Source organism: Rutilus rutilus (assembly GCF_951802725.1).
Source record: "Rutilus rutilus genome assembly, chromosome: 13".
Lineage (NCBI taxonomy): Eukaryota > Metazoa > Chordata > Actinopteri > Cypriniformes > Leuciscidae > Rutilus > Rutilus rutilus.
The window spans coordinates 26,621,843-26,640,467 of NC_140218.1; the positions used below are offsets into that span (position 1 = coordinate 26,621,843).

At 35.3% G+C, this 18,625-nt stretch overlaps 1 protein-coding gene across 2 annotated transcripts in view; it reads right to left on the minus strand.

The window, feature by feature from the left end:
- The window catches only part of plxnb1a (plexin b1a), an 80,359-nt gene extending 65,542 nt beyond the window's left edge, over positions 1–14,817 (minus strand). For both annotated transcript variants that reach the window (XM_084428917.1, XM_084428916.1), the window contains exon 1: positions 14,485–14,817. The gene's annotated coding sequence lies outside the window, so the exon portion shown is untranslated. The remainder of the gene's footprint in view (positions 1–14,484) is intronic.
- Between the last annotated feature and the right edge of the window lie 3,808 nt (positions 14,818–18,625).

Below are 18,625 nucleotides of genomic sequence, written 5' to 3' on the forward strand. Positions count from 1 at the left end.
CACCGTAAACTAAAGACAGTAACGAACAATGACGTCGATTTTACCATATCAATGTGGGCGCGAGTCCTACGATGAAACACTGGAAGAACTAGTTATTCATCCCAAACCTCCATCGCAAGGACGACTCTAGCAGGACGCTTCTCAGTGATACACTACTCAGTTTGAGGTACATTATGAGATGTTGCAACTGTAATTCCTCACCATCAGCATTAACTAGTGCATGTCCATCAACAAACCGATTATTTTACTTGTACTAACTTATTTACAGAGTATTTTTGTAATATATTGCGGTGAACATGTGGAAACTGTATCAATAACAGTGCATGTATACATTAGCCGAGCTCTAGCTTGAATGACTGATGTAACATAAACGTTGGTTAAACAAATCTTAATCCATGCTTAATCTTTACTCAAAGTAGTGAGAACGACAGACAATCTGCATTAATAGACACAGTTTTAGGTAATAGTGGCCCACAACTGATCAGCAGAAGTATTTAAGACAGTGATAACGTGAGTTAGCCAGTTAGCAGGAGACCAAGTATTTTGAACGTCATCTTTCAAGAGCAAACGGTTTGCGAATCCATTGAACTCCGAGATTTGAGAAGCAGTCGTCAGTGAAATAAAGGGAACACAGCAAAAGTTTAGGATTATACTGCTGTGATATCATGGTAAAGATGAATTTTAACCACTGATTCTTCACATTATCGTCCTTTTGGGCAGTGAAAAAAAAAAAAACTGGCTGTACCTTCACATTATAGAGCACAGCGTCTTTTCGACATGATGCTATCCAGTATCCACAGGAATCAGCTGCCGGTTTGAGGGCATTCAAGTTTTCCCTGGTGTCTGCGCGCGCAATAAGTGGACAGGCAATATGCTAATGTTTCGTCTTATGACTCGTTTGAAATACAATTCATATCATTGACTCAGAGTCGACTCCTACTTTTGAAAGACAATAACTTTATATACGGTGCACTTTCAGATTTAAAACTTTGCAGGATGTTTTCATTCACTTAGAGCTATGTTACACACTACATGAAAGGTCATTTTCAAAAATCCATAATAGGGGCCCTTTAAAAAGTGTTACCAAACGACATTCAGCAAGCCAATATGAAGGGCTCAAGCAATTTAATTAACTCTGGTAGTAACACACTGGGTTGATTACTGATTAATAGCTAATGAATTAGCTATTTGTACAATAGGCTTGCTGCGATAGTCAGTGTTTCCGGTGTTCAGCCGCAACACCGGTTACATCACTTGTTACATTAAACTTTATGCGTAATTGAAAAAATAAAGTTATGTGGAATTGTACACTTTTTTGTACAATTTTGTCAACTACATGAAGTTTATTTACTTAATAATTTTAAGGAAAGGGGTTTGTTTACTCACTTTTTTAAGTTAAGTCAACCGATCACTTTTTACAGTGTGTTGACTTTGCCATGACAGCAAGAAACTAGGGCTTTGTGATTTGAGTGCATTTCTTTCCTTCACAGCGGTGCGCTTTCGTTCCTCCCTAAAAGCCCAAACTTAACACACAAATCAGCGAATGCAGGACGTGCTCGATAATCATTCAATCTTTTTTCATAAATTTGATTTAGGCAGTAAAAGTCCCCTAAAAACAAACTTTGTATAACAAGATAACATAAGCTGCGAAGATAAACAACAAGCATTGTGTACATGGCCTTGCACTGCTGTTATGGTTAGTAGGACACGGAACACAGAAGTTGAATTAGATTACAAAATTTTATGAGCTTTATTTAGAAGAGACAATCACCCAACCATTTTCATAAGCAGACATTCTAGAAAATGTGACTAAATCAAATGAAAGAGTATATAGCCATGATGACAGACCGCAGATATTCACTCTAATTCTATCAGCAGAACACTGCTGTCACTATCCCATACTAAAGACACGCTGCAGATTCATGGAGACCATGGGAAAGGGTTTCAAAACCGCTTTATGTCTCTTGCCCTGAAGGCACAGGCCTGGCATAGGAACACATCATTTCTTCATTTATGAGTATGTTTAGTTTAATTTCTTATCAGGAAATCCATTAACTTTTTCACACGTCTGTGTGGAATACAACTAATTCTGCAATAAAATAGAAACTGGAACACCCTCAAGACAGGGAACACATCTTTAGCCAAGGCTGACACAAGCCAACATGAAAAGTAGCAAGACATTCATTTATCTACATCCTCATTTTATGTTCTTTTATCTTTCTTTTATGAATGTTTGAGGGTCATGAACAAACATGAAACAAATGTTTTGTTTTACAAGCAGCCGAATTGTTACTTTGGCTGAGACTCAGAAGGCAGAGTTTAGCCTAAGAATCTTTCAAAGACAACAGAATCAAATCAGATATATGCTGTGAGCTTTTTAAAAGTATTTTAGCCCTGATTTGACTTTGAGCACAGCATTAGAGATAAGACAAGCGCTGGAACATCCTCACAGCAAGAATGTCTTTGAACCAACTTCAAATCCAAAGAAAACATTCCCTTCATTCAGCAGTAAATTCAGATGTATGCTACTAAGTTGTTACATAAATGCAACCCATTGTCCAAGTCCAGTGTGCATTTCTTTTTATAGGTGATAATTTATATGGTAATATGATGCTAATTTAAGTTTTTTTGTAATATGTAATATTTGATCTTTTATCCATTCAATGTGCAGAGACTCACATAAGTGAAAGCGTCAATAACAAATAAAGAGTGTCCATAATAAAGAAAAATCTTGTTTAGCAGAATACATTACTAGTTTAAATTAAGAGTAACAATCTTTGTATTTAATTTTTTCCTATGGTTTTGAAAAGTGTAAACCATTTACGTTTCAAAAGTTTCAATGTAATGCCTCTAAAAATGTCATGTGATATTACCATCAAGTAAAACAGTAAAAAAAAAATGATACACATTATTTTGAAAAAGGTTATTTCTAAATGGAAAACATATTTTTTAACTATCAATTCAATTCACTATTCTTGAGCTAAAGCAGTCTCCGCATGCCTTTAATACTCTGTACTCAGCTATGTGAAGCACGGCTGAAGTGGTAGTTATAAATTGATCAGTTGATCAAGCAGAATTATTGCCAGAGCCAATGGGATTAAGGGATTATGGAGCAGGCATAACTGGAGAGGAGGGTGTGTTGGGTCAGTCCAGCATCCCACCATCTCTCTCTCTCTTCCCCCCACTCTCTTCATTATCCCAATCATTTGAGATTTGGGGAAGGAAGGGGGTGATTCTGCATTGAGAGTTGTAATCCTCCTTTCTCTCTGAGGGTGTGATTGAAGTGAGAGGCAGATGCTTGGGATCGACACTTGAAAGGGGCTTGTTACCCCTGCAATGGTTTGGCCTCATTGATTTTAGCCATGGCATAGATCTTTTACAGCTTCCTGCCAAATAAGGTTAACTCAGCCAGCTTGTATTACTGTACAGCGGTGCCTGCAAGTGGAACTGAGTGCAAACTAACCACATTTAAAGCCATTATACATGTGGAAGACTGTGTTAAATAGCACCACTATTGCCTTATGAGTAATTCACTCATGCATGCAGAATAATGACAATTTGCACTTTTGCATGCATTTCCAGGGCTATGGTTTATGCATGGCAAGATTAAGTGTGCACCATTAGGTTTCCCAAAGCCAATTGGACGAACAAACAGTGTTTAAGGATCAATTACATGAAAAAGTGTTTAAGGATCAATTACATGAAGCCCTTGTTTTTTTTTTTTTTGGTTTAGGTTTAGGTTTAGGCATGCAAACCGTTCTGTCGTTGGCTGCGCAGAACACTATCAGGGAACATGACGGTACATGCAAGACGATGAGATGAAACAATGTAACTCCACAACAACTAAATAAATGTATCCAGTGTCCACGAACCATTCAGAAACGTCCAGGTTCAGGAGTCCAGGTACAGTCTCTCTGTAAGACTGCTCTCCGCTACTGCTTATTTCTGAGATTTTGGATGAGTGAGAGATTATTTGCATGTTTTGTTATTGTTATATATAGTATCCGAAGCTCGTGTAAAGGATCGGCCGTCTTCTGAACGGGGGCGGGAGCAGCAGCTCATTTGCATTTAAAGGGACACACACAAAAACAGCACGTTTTTGCTCACCTCACACCCAAAAAGGGTCAAATTGGACAAGCTATAATATATTACCAATGAGGTATTTTGAGCTGAAATTTCACAGACACATTCAGGGGACACCATAGATTTATATTACACCTTGTGAAAAGGGGCATAATGTGTCACATTTAAAGCCGATAATTTTTTAAGCAGATGATCCCTTCATCTGAGACACTTCAGATGCGCAATTGCGCATGTTCGTTTGCGCAAAGTTTAGTTTGGTTTAGTTTCTCTCTTGCGCATCATGTTCATGATGGTTTTGAATTGCATGAAATATGATTGGAATCACTTCGAAAAAGGAAAATACAGTAAAGTGCAACATGTGCAGCGCAAGTCTGTTTTATAGGTTACATACAATTATAATAAGAGCATCATTATAATTGTGCACTTGGGACATGGCTTTTAATAGTGAGACTTTTGTTTTTGTAATCAGGCTCACAAAAATTATATAAAAACTTGGATTTAGATTTATCGGCCAATATATCGGTTATCGGCTTTCAAATATAAAGATTTATCGGTTATTGGTATCGGCCAAAATTTTCACTGATCAAATATAAAGCTAGCTTTCTTTTTTTTTCAAAACAGTAGGAGGCCTATTAACAAATATGTGTGTGTGTGTGTGTGTGTGTGTGTGTGTGTGTGTGTGTGTGTGTGTGTGCGTATGCATTATATTCAACCACATTTTTGAAAGCTGAAAATAAAAAAAGTCATTTGGCTTGCTTTATTCATGTCACACTTCCACACAACAATTTAGATGCTTTACTTTCAGTAAGACATGCAATTACAATAATGGGGTGAAGCTAGCTGCACAGATGGACTAGCTGTTCCCATCTGCACTGAGGTCTGTGAGCAATTAACTAACTAGCTGAGGTAAACAGATAATGAACTATACCACTGATCCATGACACCCAGTGAAATCTTAGTCATAGGCATTTCTCTAGGCATTTTAACTCACATACACAAATGTATAAACTATACTCTAACAACACATTACATTATATTTCAACAAGAGATGTACATAAAATGTACAGTACATAATAATAATAATAATATAATATTCATATATATATAAAAAACGAATGCAAGTAAGATTATAATGTGACTAAAATCTTTTACGCAATCTCCCCCTTTACGCCCACTAAAAGGTCGCTGGCCAACTCTGGTACAATTGCTTTGCTTCAGTAGTCAAAGTTAATATCCTCTCACCCAAACAAATATGTGAGTCACTGTGCGGATGTCCACAGATAAAGCCAATATATTGTCAAAAGAACCCCAGGTCAAACCCCCTCCAGTGACTTGTAACATTTCAGCTAATGGATTAGGCCAAATGAGAGCAGATGCAGCTGTCATGCCAGGCTGCCTGTCTGTGACACGGACCCGGCTTACTGTACTTACATGGAGCCATATTTCATATGGCTGGCATAGCTCTGCAGGGGACAAAGGCAAGTTGCATATGTCAAATCACCTCCTTTATAGTTCATCCAAAAATGAGAATTGTCATTATTTTGCTTACGTTTATCTTGTTCGAACCTACACAAAGTAATTTTTAATGAACAGAATGATCTGGCAATTCATTAATGAATCAGTCCGATTTGCTCACATTGTACAAAACACAGCTAAACTCTTCAACTCAAAGGATTCTTCAAAACGTCAAATTATTTTTACACGAAGAAAAAAAAAAGTGGGGTTGGAACAGCATGAGGACGAGCAAATAAAGGCTGTTGGGTGAACTATTCCTTTACAGTTCAATGTCACAGGAAAATAAATAAATCATGAATGAACTGTAGCCAATATTACAGGCGAAGAAACTGGAAAACACAAGAGCGGACATGAGAAAAAGAGTATAAACAAAATTTTAGTTTAGTCTAGTGTCAGATCAGAGAAGACATTTCATATTTTATGAGCTACGTTCTCCAGATTCACCAAAACCTCACGTAAAAACTCCATACATGGCCTCCACAGGAAAACACACTTATGTCACAGCACATATGCAACACTGAATATTTTTAGCTCAACAACTTGCCACACTTGCATAATATATCATGGAGAGGAACCTCAGTGTTTGTGTGTGTGCGGGGGTCAGTGGGAGAGAAACTGACAAATGTGAGTGGGAGACAGTAAAAGTGTTTTCACACATTCGACACCCACTCAAATAAACAGAGAATAAGCAATCATCCACCCTGAAGAGATCATGCTAGCCACAACTGTCCTCGCCTCTTAGCACAGGCAACACCTCCACATGCTTCCTAATATCTGGCCCTGTAAGGGCCTCTGTCAAACCACAGTCTAGATTAAAAATACAGGAAAAGCTCACTCTGGCAAAGTAAACACTTAAACCGTGTGCTAATGAAAAGGGTTATTTATGGACAGGGCACAGCTAGGATGGATGTTGGCACACTAGCCTAGCATTTGAGGTTTAGTTTCTCAGCAGGGCATTGAGAAAAGAGGTGTATGAAGTCATTTATTCTCAGAAGATCATCTCTCTTAAAGAAAGAATTAAAAAGTTACAAGTACAGTAATCTAAAAGTGTGGGATGTAAAGTAGTGGAAATGCTAGAAAGCTGGTGCGTATAAGCTAATCTGAGGGTCGTTAGTGTAAAAGTTTACCCAACAGGAAGAAAGGAGAGGTATGCAAGGCCTTTACACATGTGACCAGAACTAATGAGAAGTCCCGGGTGGGCTTTCTTTTAATACACACACACACACACACACACACACACACACACACACACACACACACACACACACACACACACACACACACACACACACACACACACACACACACACACACACACGCTGCTGTCATGGTTTCTAAAGGCAACAACATGATTTTAATATACAATTCTATCGTGGGAAATCTGGGATAGGTAGTGAATTAGCTAATTCTACATTTTCCTATGCAAAACGCTTGGGTATTTTGTTTCGAGTTGCTATGTGATTACTAGGGTGTTTTGGGTGGTTACTGGGGTGTTCAATATGATGATTTGCAAGATTTTCTGTCTCTAATCCTGATCTAACCATAAATGAGCAATAGTAATACACAAATAATTAATTTTTATCCCACTTGCATTCATTTCAATAACATGCAAATGGTAGCGAGTTAAAGGGTTCAGGAGGTGCTCCGTCCTGGTATATACAGTGGGTCGAACTGACCTGAACTACAACAATCAAAAGAGCAGGCCAATTTCAAATCTCTTTGCAAGCTTTCATCTGTTTGCCAGACTTATTATTAGTGAGCATCTGATCTTCTAACCAATCCTCATGTTACTCGCTGTATGTCCAACAGCTTTGAGAAAACTGACCTCGCCGTGGCAGCACGGGCATAACATTAGATTCCAGAAAGATTTATCATGTTCTTTCATTTTTTTTGTACCTTGAGGCTTTTTCCACATTCCCACACATCCTTTGTAAACAAACACTAAATATGATTTTTCTACTTCCCATTTTCCAGTTATGCATAACCCCAATGTGTGGGCTTGGAAAGCATTACTCGGGTTAAGAAAACAATGAAAGAAGACCAGGGACCAAAAATGTAAAAAATGTAATGAAATAAACAAGAATATTAGAAAAGGAGAATGTCTGATTATTTAGGCCTAGGTCTTACACATCATTTACCGATGAATTTCCATAATTTTTATATTTGAGATGACAAAAATATTTACAAAAAGGTCTAATTTGTTAAAGGAGAACTCCGGTCAATTTTAACATTGAGCTCATTTTTTTGTACATTTGGAGTGCTGTCAATACAGAGAACAACGACAAAAATCGGTGTTGCCTACACCGAGTTATTCTATTTTTAAAATTTGCACCCTATTGACTTCAATGGGGCAAGTAGTAAGCCTGCTTTTTAGCCTCTTAACATCCTTTAAGTGTCATTACAAGTGCACAGAAAATGTGAGTGATTCCTTCCGAGTGAACACGAGTGGATCTGACTGCAGTAGATGTTAGAGATATTAATAAAAATGAAGTTAATTCAGCCAGCGCTCATACCTTTGTTTACATCCTGTTTTCGGTGGAAGGCCATAGTAATCGATTGTCGAGTTCACGCGCGTGATCATAGGTACTAAACCTATGCGCGTGAACTCGACAATCGATTACTATGGCCTTCCACCGAAAACAAGATGTAAACAAAGGTATGAGCGCTGGCTGAATTAACTTCATTTTTATTAATATCTCTAACATCTACTGCAGTCAGATCCACTCGTGTTCACTCGGAAGGAATCACTCACATTTTCTGTGCACTTGTAATGACACTTAAAGGATGTTAAGAGGCTAAAAAGCAGGCTTACTACTTGCCCCATTGAAGTCAATAGGGTGCAAATTTTAAAAATAGAATAACTCGGTGTAGGCAACACCGATTTTTGTCGTTGTTCTCTGTATTGACAGCACTCCAAATGTACAAAAAAATGAGCTCAATGTTAAAATTGACCGGAGTTCTCCTTTAACATTGTTAAATAAAAAAAGAAACCTTATTGTAAAGTCTTACCATGAACATAACTAGTAAAATTCATATTCACTGACTTGTAGATTTCATTCATTTCTATTACTTTGCCTTACCTGGAAACCACAATTTTAACCACAATCACAGTTTTGTGATCCCTGTTATTTGTATGGAAACACAAGCTTGAGTGTGTAACATCATCTAGTTCAAATAGATCGACTTTTACAAACAAAACTGACCCAACCATTAACGTGTACAAACCGAATTAGAATAAAGATGTCTTGTGATGCATTTAAAATTCCACTGCATAATCTAAACTCATTCAAGTTGAAAATATTATATTATCACAACATTGTACAACAAATATGAGGTTGCTTTGTATTTCTTGGCTGAAGCATGAAACGGTGTCGATGTACCAGATCACTAAAATGTCTAGTTCAGTGCCTTATGGTTAAAAGTCATCTAAGCCCTCCTGCCACAACGAAACAGATTCATGACCTCCTAAAATACACGCTCATTAAAAACTCTTGTACCTCACACCTTCCTCTCTGAGCACCATTTAACCAAGCATAAAAAAAAGCTAAAGCAACAGACCAAAAACTAGAATGCAGTGCACTATACGATCTTTCAGTTTTCACTCAGTGACACATATAAGTTGATGACACAGTACTGATCGAATCGGCTGACAGAATCAATATCACAGACCACAAGTTTAAATTACGAGACCAGTGTTTTAGGCGAAGCATTTGCACGAGAGGGCCAACCCTTCAGGATCTATGTCTGCTACCACCTGTTAACCCTGGCCAACACCCTCCAGACCAGTGGTTTCACGCTACAACCATCCCGTTCTGCTCCACACCACACTCCCATAGAACATGAGGTGAGGGGTTAATCTGATATTGTGCTGAAGGAAACTACAAAGCAGCGAGCAGATGGCCATCTTTGAACAAGGTTTCTGCTAAAATCACGAAAGCCAGAGATGGAAACAGGAGAAGCATTTTTTTTACTTAAACTGCAACATTTTTGGCTCGACGTTAACATCTTTGTGCAGATAATGAAGAGATAAAACAGCGCAAATGCACATGCGGGGTAAACTGAACCTTGAAGTGTTCCTCTATGGGTGGGTGTGGAAAAACCAATAAGGGAAGGGTCAAATTATTGAGATAATATAATATGCCGACTTATCATTTTGATCTGAAAAAAAAATCTGCACTTAAGTTTACTTTGTTGGCCAAACACAGATAAAGATGAAGCTTTTACAGAGTAAGAAAAGTGCAATGAACAGCCAGCAAAAGTCCATCACAGTCGTTCCCACCACAAATCCCTCTGTGAGATCCGGCAACTGTGGGAGTTTTTGAACTTCCTCATTTTTTCCTACACATTAAATATGTACATGGACAGTTAGACTCTTGCTAAAGCAGGTTTTTCTGTAGTCAAGCTATAGCCTAGATTACAACCAAGCTACAATCACATCTAAACGGTTTTTTTTTTTTTGAATAAAACCCTGTAAAAATGCTACAGTAAAAACCTGTGAATTGGTCTATTTTACTATATGTAATTTTACTGTAAAATACTGTCAAATGCACATTTTTCTATGTAACAGCTTTAAATTACTGTATAATTTACGGTAAAAAAAAAACAGTAAAAGGATTACACACACACATATATATATATATATATATATATATATAAAATCCTTTTACTGTTTTTTTTTTTTACCGTAAATTATATACCGTATAATTTTACCATACACATATATATATATATATATATATATATATATATGTCATACCTGTCAACACTCCCGTTTTCCCCGGGAGTCTCCCGTATTTCACACCCATCTCCCGCCCCCGTCCCGTTTTGTTATTTCTCCCGTGAAACTCCCATTATTTGTATGGCCCAAACGTCGTTATATGAATACGCATCAGTATATTATTGCAAGGTTGTCCAGTTGCCAGATCTTGTATGAAACCCATCCTTCTCGCGCAATCAACACATCATACAAATTTCAACCCATTTGTGAGCTCAACCTGGCAACCTACAACCCAGTTGTGCAGCCGATATCTGCGCAGGTAGTAGACGCGGGAAGTTGAATAAGCGTTACTGGTAGAAATGGGAAAAGACTCCGTGTTAAGTAAATATTTAACGCAATTAACGCAGCATCCGTTTTTTTCTGTCATCCTTTGGCTGCATGGCGTTACATTATATGATGCGCTTTTATTCTTGCTAATGCTTTTAAACCATTCAAGCCATATAGGCTACTTATTTTATAAAACTTTAAAAGCGGAAAGCGCATCACTCATTCCTGGGAATACATTTGACATCGCAGCCTGACCTTGACGGAAATAAATATCCTACGCCAAAAGTAGGCTACCAGAGAAAAAGTCTCAGCTGTGCTCAGATTTGTAAACCGTAGGCCTACAGTTGCTTTGGTTTTTCAATCCATACCTGTTTCGCCCCGTGGCTCAAAAGGGACACAACAAAAATGGGGACACCCGATAAAGCCAAATATGCAAAATTTATTAACAAAATAGAACTATACAGAAAAAAAGGAAAAAAAAAAACTACGTACAACGGTAACAGTGAACAAATTCATAATCCGTGCACGCTTTCGCAATAGTTGTTTGTAATATTCAGTTCCTGTGAAAAATTGTGAAATACTGTTCCAATAGGTGAAGTTACACAACAATATGCTGATTGATTACATAACAATATTTGGATGTAATATTCAGTTCCAGTGAAAATCTGTTCCAGTTAATGGTAGGCTATACACAGGTGATGTGTAATATTCAGTACCAGTAAACTCCACCCACTGGAACAGTTTCTTACAGTAACTGAATATTACACAACATCACCTGTTCAGTTTTGAAAACTGTAGCCTAACTCACAGATTTGTGGCCTATACCTTATTTTAGAAATCTGTTTTTCTGTATATTGATTTGTTGTGTATTGTTAAGATGAATACAACTGTCTTAACTGAATTTTTCTATGATTTGGCGATGGGGTGTGTAATGTATAGATGACATGAAACCGCATGTGGTTGAACTGACCCTACATTTTAAGGTAAAAAGTAGATTTTGGTAACTCAAGTAGGTAAATTAACATTCATTAACCTTAAATTAAATTGCATCACTAAATATACAGTTGTAAGTTTGTTGTAAAATATAGAGGCACCAATATGCCATCCCGTAATATCTGAAACACTGTCCATATTACACAATTTCTTTTACTGTGAATTTCTAGTAATTACAGGTGGCGTTATTTTACCATCAATTTAAGTTGATATACATTTAAATGTAGATCTGTTAGTCTGACTTCACATAACCAGACTTGGGCCAGTTGCTTAGCCACTATGTTAAGACTGTGTCTTAAAAACTAGTTCGCCCAACTAGCAGTTAATCAGTCTTACTTTTCCAATTCAAATTAGACCGACCTATCTTTTTATGCAACTTACTTACTTAAAAAAAAGTTAGGACCAGTCATAGTCTAAGCAGTTTATTCAACAGGCCCCAGACTGGTACAATTTCAGTCAGACAAACAGGCATAACTTCGTCTAGTTCCAACGGATTTATTGTCGTTATCGAATTGATGCAACCATTAACCTGTACAGAAGGAATTATAATAAATAAGTCTCTTGTGACTTATTTAAAATTCCCCAGTATAATCTAAACTCATTCCAATATGACAATATTCACAACACTTTAAAATAAATATGAGGCTGCTTTGTGTTTCTTGGCTGAAGCATGAACGGTGCAAATGTACCAGATCACTGAAATGTCAAGTTGAGTGCCTTATGGTTAAAAGGCATCTATAGCCCTCCTGCCACAACGGAACACACAGATGAAGAATGCACCACAAGGCAACAGATGCTAGGAGGCAGATTGATGACCTTCAAAAATACATGCTCATTAAAAACTCTTGTACTTCACACCTTCCTACAGCGGGTTTTTGTGTAGTTAAGCATAAACAGTTTCCATCTTTCTGGATATGGATGAAGCCCAGCTTGAATCGCATTCACCGACTTCACAAAAACCAGGGCTGCCTTTCCCAAAAGCACTGTGAGTTAAGTTGATCATAGAGACCATTGGTGGCAACGGCTCTATGATCTACTTAGGCTTACGATGCTTTTTTGAAATGCAGCCCAGATCGGTACAGTTTCAGTCAGAATAAAGTGTTCACATGACATTTAAAAAAAGACTGATTACTGCTTTAGTCTGACTGAAATCGAACTTCGAAAGTGCATGCAAACACATTTTGACAACTAGGCCTAGTCCAGCTGAGCACCGGGATGCAATGTATCCATTTTCAAATGTGATCTGTTAGTATTAGTGAATAGACTACTTGCACTGAGCTTTGTGACGCACTTCCGGTTTGAGTTTCCGTTTTACAAATCATTTATTTCCGGTTATGTATATTTTCCAATGTGCTGTAGTCACTTTTTTTTTTACTAAACGCCATCTAAAATGATTGTCCGCAAGACGATATAATTCATTTAAGGCACATTCATTCATTAAACTATTTTAAAAGACTATAATAAGAGCACCCGCGCACACAAGTAATCCTTATTATCAGTCAAATTCATTTAAACTGTAAACTCAACATGTATGAAATATGATCAGTAAGAGAAAAACACAGTTAATGGGAAGACGAGCGCTGGACTGCTGCAGGTTAGTGGGGAAATATATTCATTTATTATTAAAAATTTACAGAAAGAAAATATATTTATAGGAACATTTCAGCAGATTCAAGATAATTCATGTTATCGCAGAGAACATGACTCATTGTCTTAATAAATTGAAAGCCATAAAACGTAGTAATAATGCGCTTTTACCGCTGGAATCCCCAGAGCAAGTAGTTGTGCAAGAAGTCCATTACTGTTAAAGTGCACTCAGTATTTTTTTCTTTACTGACACCTACTGGCCTGGGTGTATGAAGTTTTACTAACTGCTTTACATTCAAACTGTTTGTCTTGTTCCCTTCCCTTACGACAGCTTTGTAAAGTAGGCTACTGGCTGAAAGCTCGGTATAAAGTAAACATATTATTAGAAACAGTAATAGAAGTACTTGCAATTTAGTCAAATGCATGCTGGTCAGATTAACTCAAACATGGTAGGAAGGGATGGCCTGATCCATGTCGAATCTTTATCTGGAAGGCCGATATGTCTATAATCTTCATATTATGTTAGTTTACATCCTTTTAATGATATTTCACATGCCTACATTCATTAGCCTACTTTAATCTTTTAATTTAGAAAAAAGGACTGAGTGCACCTTTAAGTGCAGCTGTTCATGACAGCAAGTTCATTGGGATGATGATCTACAGGTTTCACAAAACCTGACCACCTTATCATAAATATACTGTAGGCTAATCTGATACACCAGTGTAAACATAAACATTAAAACAACAATTATGAAACAAAACAACCTCTTTCCAACTGCAACCTCAGACTGAATGAGCTCCTCCATCTAAATAAAGCAACTACACATCAACATGACAATACAGACTTAGACTCCTGACAATTCTTGCTAATTCATGTAAAAATGTTCAGTTAGCATATATATATATATATACACATGCTATATATATATATATATATATATATATATATATATATATATATATATATATATATATATATATATATATATATATAGCGCCTATATATAGGCCTAGCCATTTAAGCGCCGTTTTACCTTAAACGCTCATATATTAAGTGTTCTTATATGGCAAAAGACACAGACATATTCATATATAAAAGCTGTAGGCAACTTTTGTGCCTCTGATATAATCTGCGTCTAAACATTTAATCAGCAGCAAAACACAGAAGTTAAAGTGCAATAATAATTCAATCTAGCACGCAACAACAGAAAGTGTAAAATGCACAGCAGGCTTGAAATGTTCAAGTGTTATTATCTTCTTACCTGCATTTAAAGCGATGAAATCTTCTTTGGAAGAAAAAAACGCGACGCTTCGCCTCCACCAACAGACGCGCAGTGATTTGAATCCCGATTAATCCGCACGAGCGAGGAGACTTTCAGTCTATAACTTCACCGGGAGCGCTTGTGCCCGACCCTGTAACGTTACACACACGTGTGTGTGTGTTTGTCCCTCGCTGTCTGTCTCCACGCAATAAATGATTTCCTAAAAACTAATGAGTGAAATGAGTCCCAGTGTATTTTAGACGCTCAAACTCCGGGAAGCCCGTCTCTTGTCTATCATTCGGGGCTGTGCTCTGTGTGAATTCGGTGAGGAATAACGGGAGGTGAGCGTCAGTTCACAGTGGAGTTATTGTCCGCTAGTGCGACCCGGCGGCCGCTGATGGAAAAGGGCTGGGCTTCAGACATCGCCTAGTCCAAGTCCATACACGAGAGATACAAAAACAGCCGTGATTATTCATGTAAATGTTCTCTGAGAGTCTACACTTTAAAAAGTGCTTGTTGTTTGTTATACAATAACGATCAAACAAAGACTTGTGTGTTTATTAATATGACATTTAAACAGAAACATGTTTGTTTGTTTGTTTGTTAATATAACATTCTTAACAAAACATATTTGTTTGTTTTTAATATAACATTTAAACAAAAACATGTAGGCCTATATTTGTTCTTTGTTAATATAACATTTAAACAAAAACATGTAGGCCTATATTTGTTCTTTGTTAATATAACATTTAAACAAAAACATGTAGGCCTATATTTGTTCTTTGTTAATATAACATTTAAACAAAAACATGTGTTTGTTTGTTAATATAACATTTAAACAAAACATGTTTGTTTGTTAATATAACATTTAAACAAAAACATGTTTGTTTGTTAATATAACATTTAAACAAAAACATGTAGGCTTATATTTGTTTCTTTGTTAATATAACATTTAAACAAAAACATGCAGGCCTATATTTTTTTCTTTGTTAATATAATTTGAACAGAAACATGTTTGTTTGTTTGTTTGTTTGTTTGTTTGTTTGTTTGTTTGTTAATATAACATTCTAAACAAAAACATGTGTTTGTTTGTTAATATAACATTTAAACAAAAACGTGTTTTTTTGTTAATATAACATTTAAACAAAACATGTTTGTTTGTTAATATAACATTTAAACAAAAACATGTAGGCTTATATTTGTTTCTTTGTTAATATAACATTTAAACAAAAACATGCAGGCCTATATTTTTTTCTTTGTTAATATAATTTGAACAGAAACATGTTTGTTTGTTTGTTTGTTAATATAACATTCTAAACAAAAACATGTGTTTGTTTGTTAATATAACATTTAAACAAAAACGTGTTTGTTTGTTAATATAACATTTAAACAAAAACCGTGTTTGTTTGTTAATATAACATTTAAACAAAAACGTGTTTGTTTGTTAATATAACATTTAAACAAAAACATGTAGGCTTATATTTGTTTCTTTGTAAATATAACATTTAATCAAAAACATGTATGTTTGTTTGTTAATATAGCATTTAAACAAAACATGTTTGTTTGTTAATATAACATTTAAACAAAAACATGTAGGCCTATGTTTGTTTATTTTTTAATATAACATTTAAACAAAATATATTTATTTTTTATATTTTTTATATAACATTTAAACTAAAACATGTAGGCCTATATGTTTTCTTTGTTAATATAAAATTTAAACAAAAACGTGTGTTTGTTTGTTAATATAACATTTAAACAAAAACATGTATGTATGTTTGTTTGTTTGTTAATATAGCATTTAAACAAAACATGTTTGTTTGTTAATATAACATTTAAACAAAAACATGTAGGCCTATGTTTGTTTATTTTTTAATATAACATTTAAACAAAACATATTTATTTTTTATATTTTTTATATAACATTTAAACTAAAACATGTAGGCCTATATGTTTTCTTTGTTAATATAAAATTTAAACAAAAACGTGTGTTTGTTTGTTAATATAACATTTAAACAAAACATGTTTGTTTGTTAGTATAACATTTAAACAAAAACATGTAGGCCTATATTTGTTTCTTTGTTAATATAAAATTTAATAAAAAACATGTATGTTTGTTTGTTTGTTAATATAGCATTTAAACAAAACATGTTTGTTTGTTAATATAGCATTTAAACAAAACATGTTTGTTTGTTAATATAACATTTAAACAAAAACATGTAGGCCTATGTTTGTTTCTTTTATAATATAACATTTAAACAAAACATGTTTGTTTGTTTGTTAATAATCTATCTATAGTAATCTATCTATCTATCTATCTATCTATCTATCTATCTATCTATCTATCTATCTATCTATCTATCTATCATCTGTCTGTCTACTTGTTTATTTCACATTCACTTATATCAGCTCAAGTATAGATAAAGCATTGCCAATTTAGGTCTTCTTAACACTTACAATGTGAAATGGAAGCCTCATTCAGAGGGGCTGACAGGGACAAGGTCATGTTTGGCCAAACTATCAATCCAAACAATGAAACTGAGTGGAAATGCCAAATAAAAAGTGTAGGAAACAAAACTGTAGAATATTTTAATCAGTTGATTTATTTGGGAAATGTTATAAACCAACCTCTGATTTAATTATCTATTATTTTAAATATTATACCTTTGCCTGTATTTGTATGTGTGGAACAGCCAGAGAGAAGAAGAGCCATGTTGAGTGTATGGGCTCATGGTCACACAGATGGTGGGTGTGTTGAGTAGGTGTTTGTTTGAGTGGGTGTGTCTGTGTGGTGGGAGTTCACAGTGTGCCAAAGAAAGAACACACAAACACATTCATGAAAACACACCCAATCGTGCCACACCTCTCGCCCAGCATCACAGTCATGCGACCAATCCCTATTCACCTCACAGTGGGCATCACAAAAACACAACCAATCTCTTGTCACCTCTGTGCCTCATGGGCAGTCTTCTCCCCCACACCTTCAAAGTAAACCAACATCAAGGCCTCACTCTTTTCCACAAACACATCATGTTTATTTGACCATATCACACTGGTTTAATTGCTTTGAAAATAACTGTGTAATGGTGTATGTTTGAATACGTGTGTTGCAGTTATGGACACTTTCTGAGTGCATTATCAGACGTGACAAAGAGACCTAAAGCCAAGACTGATTTCTACTTATATATTTACAATCCTCCCTAAAATGGCATTTACTTACTAAGCGTTACCTGACTGAAATGAATTAGAAGGACAAACACTGCTCAAACGCCTAAAGATAAAAAAGAAAAGAAAGAAATGAATCTCACCTAAAACTTGTAATGCTGCCTAAAACCAGAAGAGGCCACTGTTGGTCAAATATTCAATTCATTATAGCATATAGGTTAAATTAAACACAGCCGACTTTTAGACACTATTCAATTCTTTGTCTAAAAAGCCTACATATATATATTAGTAGGCTTTTTAGACAAAGAATTGAATAGTATCACTATTTACTACATTGAATATTATGATTATGATTTTTTAAGCCTAAATAAGTTGATATTTTTCTCAATTTTGCCTTGGAAAAAAAAACATTTTACATTAATGGGGAATGCTGGTTTTACAATGGTTTCCATTTTTGATAACTTGCGACCTATATAAGTTATTATAATGGAATTTGACATTGATATATTGACACTGACTTGAGAAAAAAAACACCTGTATGAAACATAAAACAGTTCATGAAGTTCATAACAGGAAAAAAACACAAAAATATCAAACCATTCTTTTGCAAAATTTTGTTAATTTAAACAATTGTAATTATGCAATTAATATATATATATATATATATATATATATATATATATATATACACTACCGGTCAAAAGTTTTAGATCGGTACGATTTTTAATGTTTTTAAAAGAAGTATCTTCTGCTCACCAAGGCTGCATTTATTTGATTAAAAATACAAACAAAAACAGTCATATTGTGAAATATTATTACAATTTAAAACAGCTGTTTTCTATGTGAATATATAGTAAAGTGTAATTTATTCCTGTGATTTCAGCATCATTACTCCAGTCTTCAGTGTCACATGATCCTTCAGAAATTATTCTAATATGATGATTTGATGCTCAAGAAACATTTATGATTATTATTA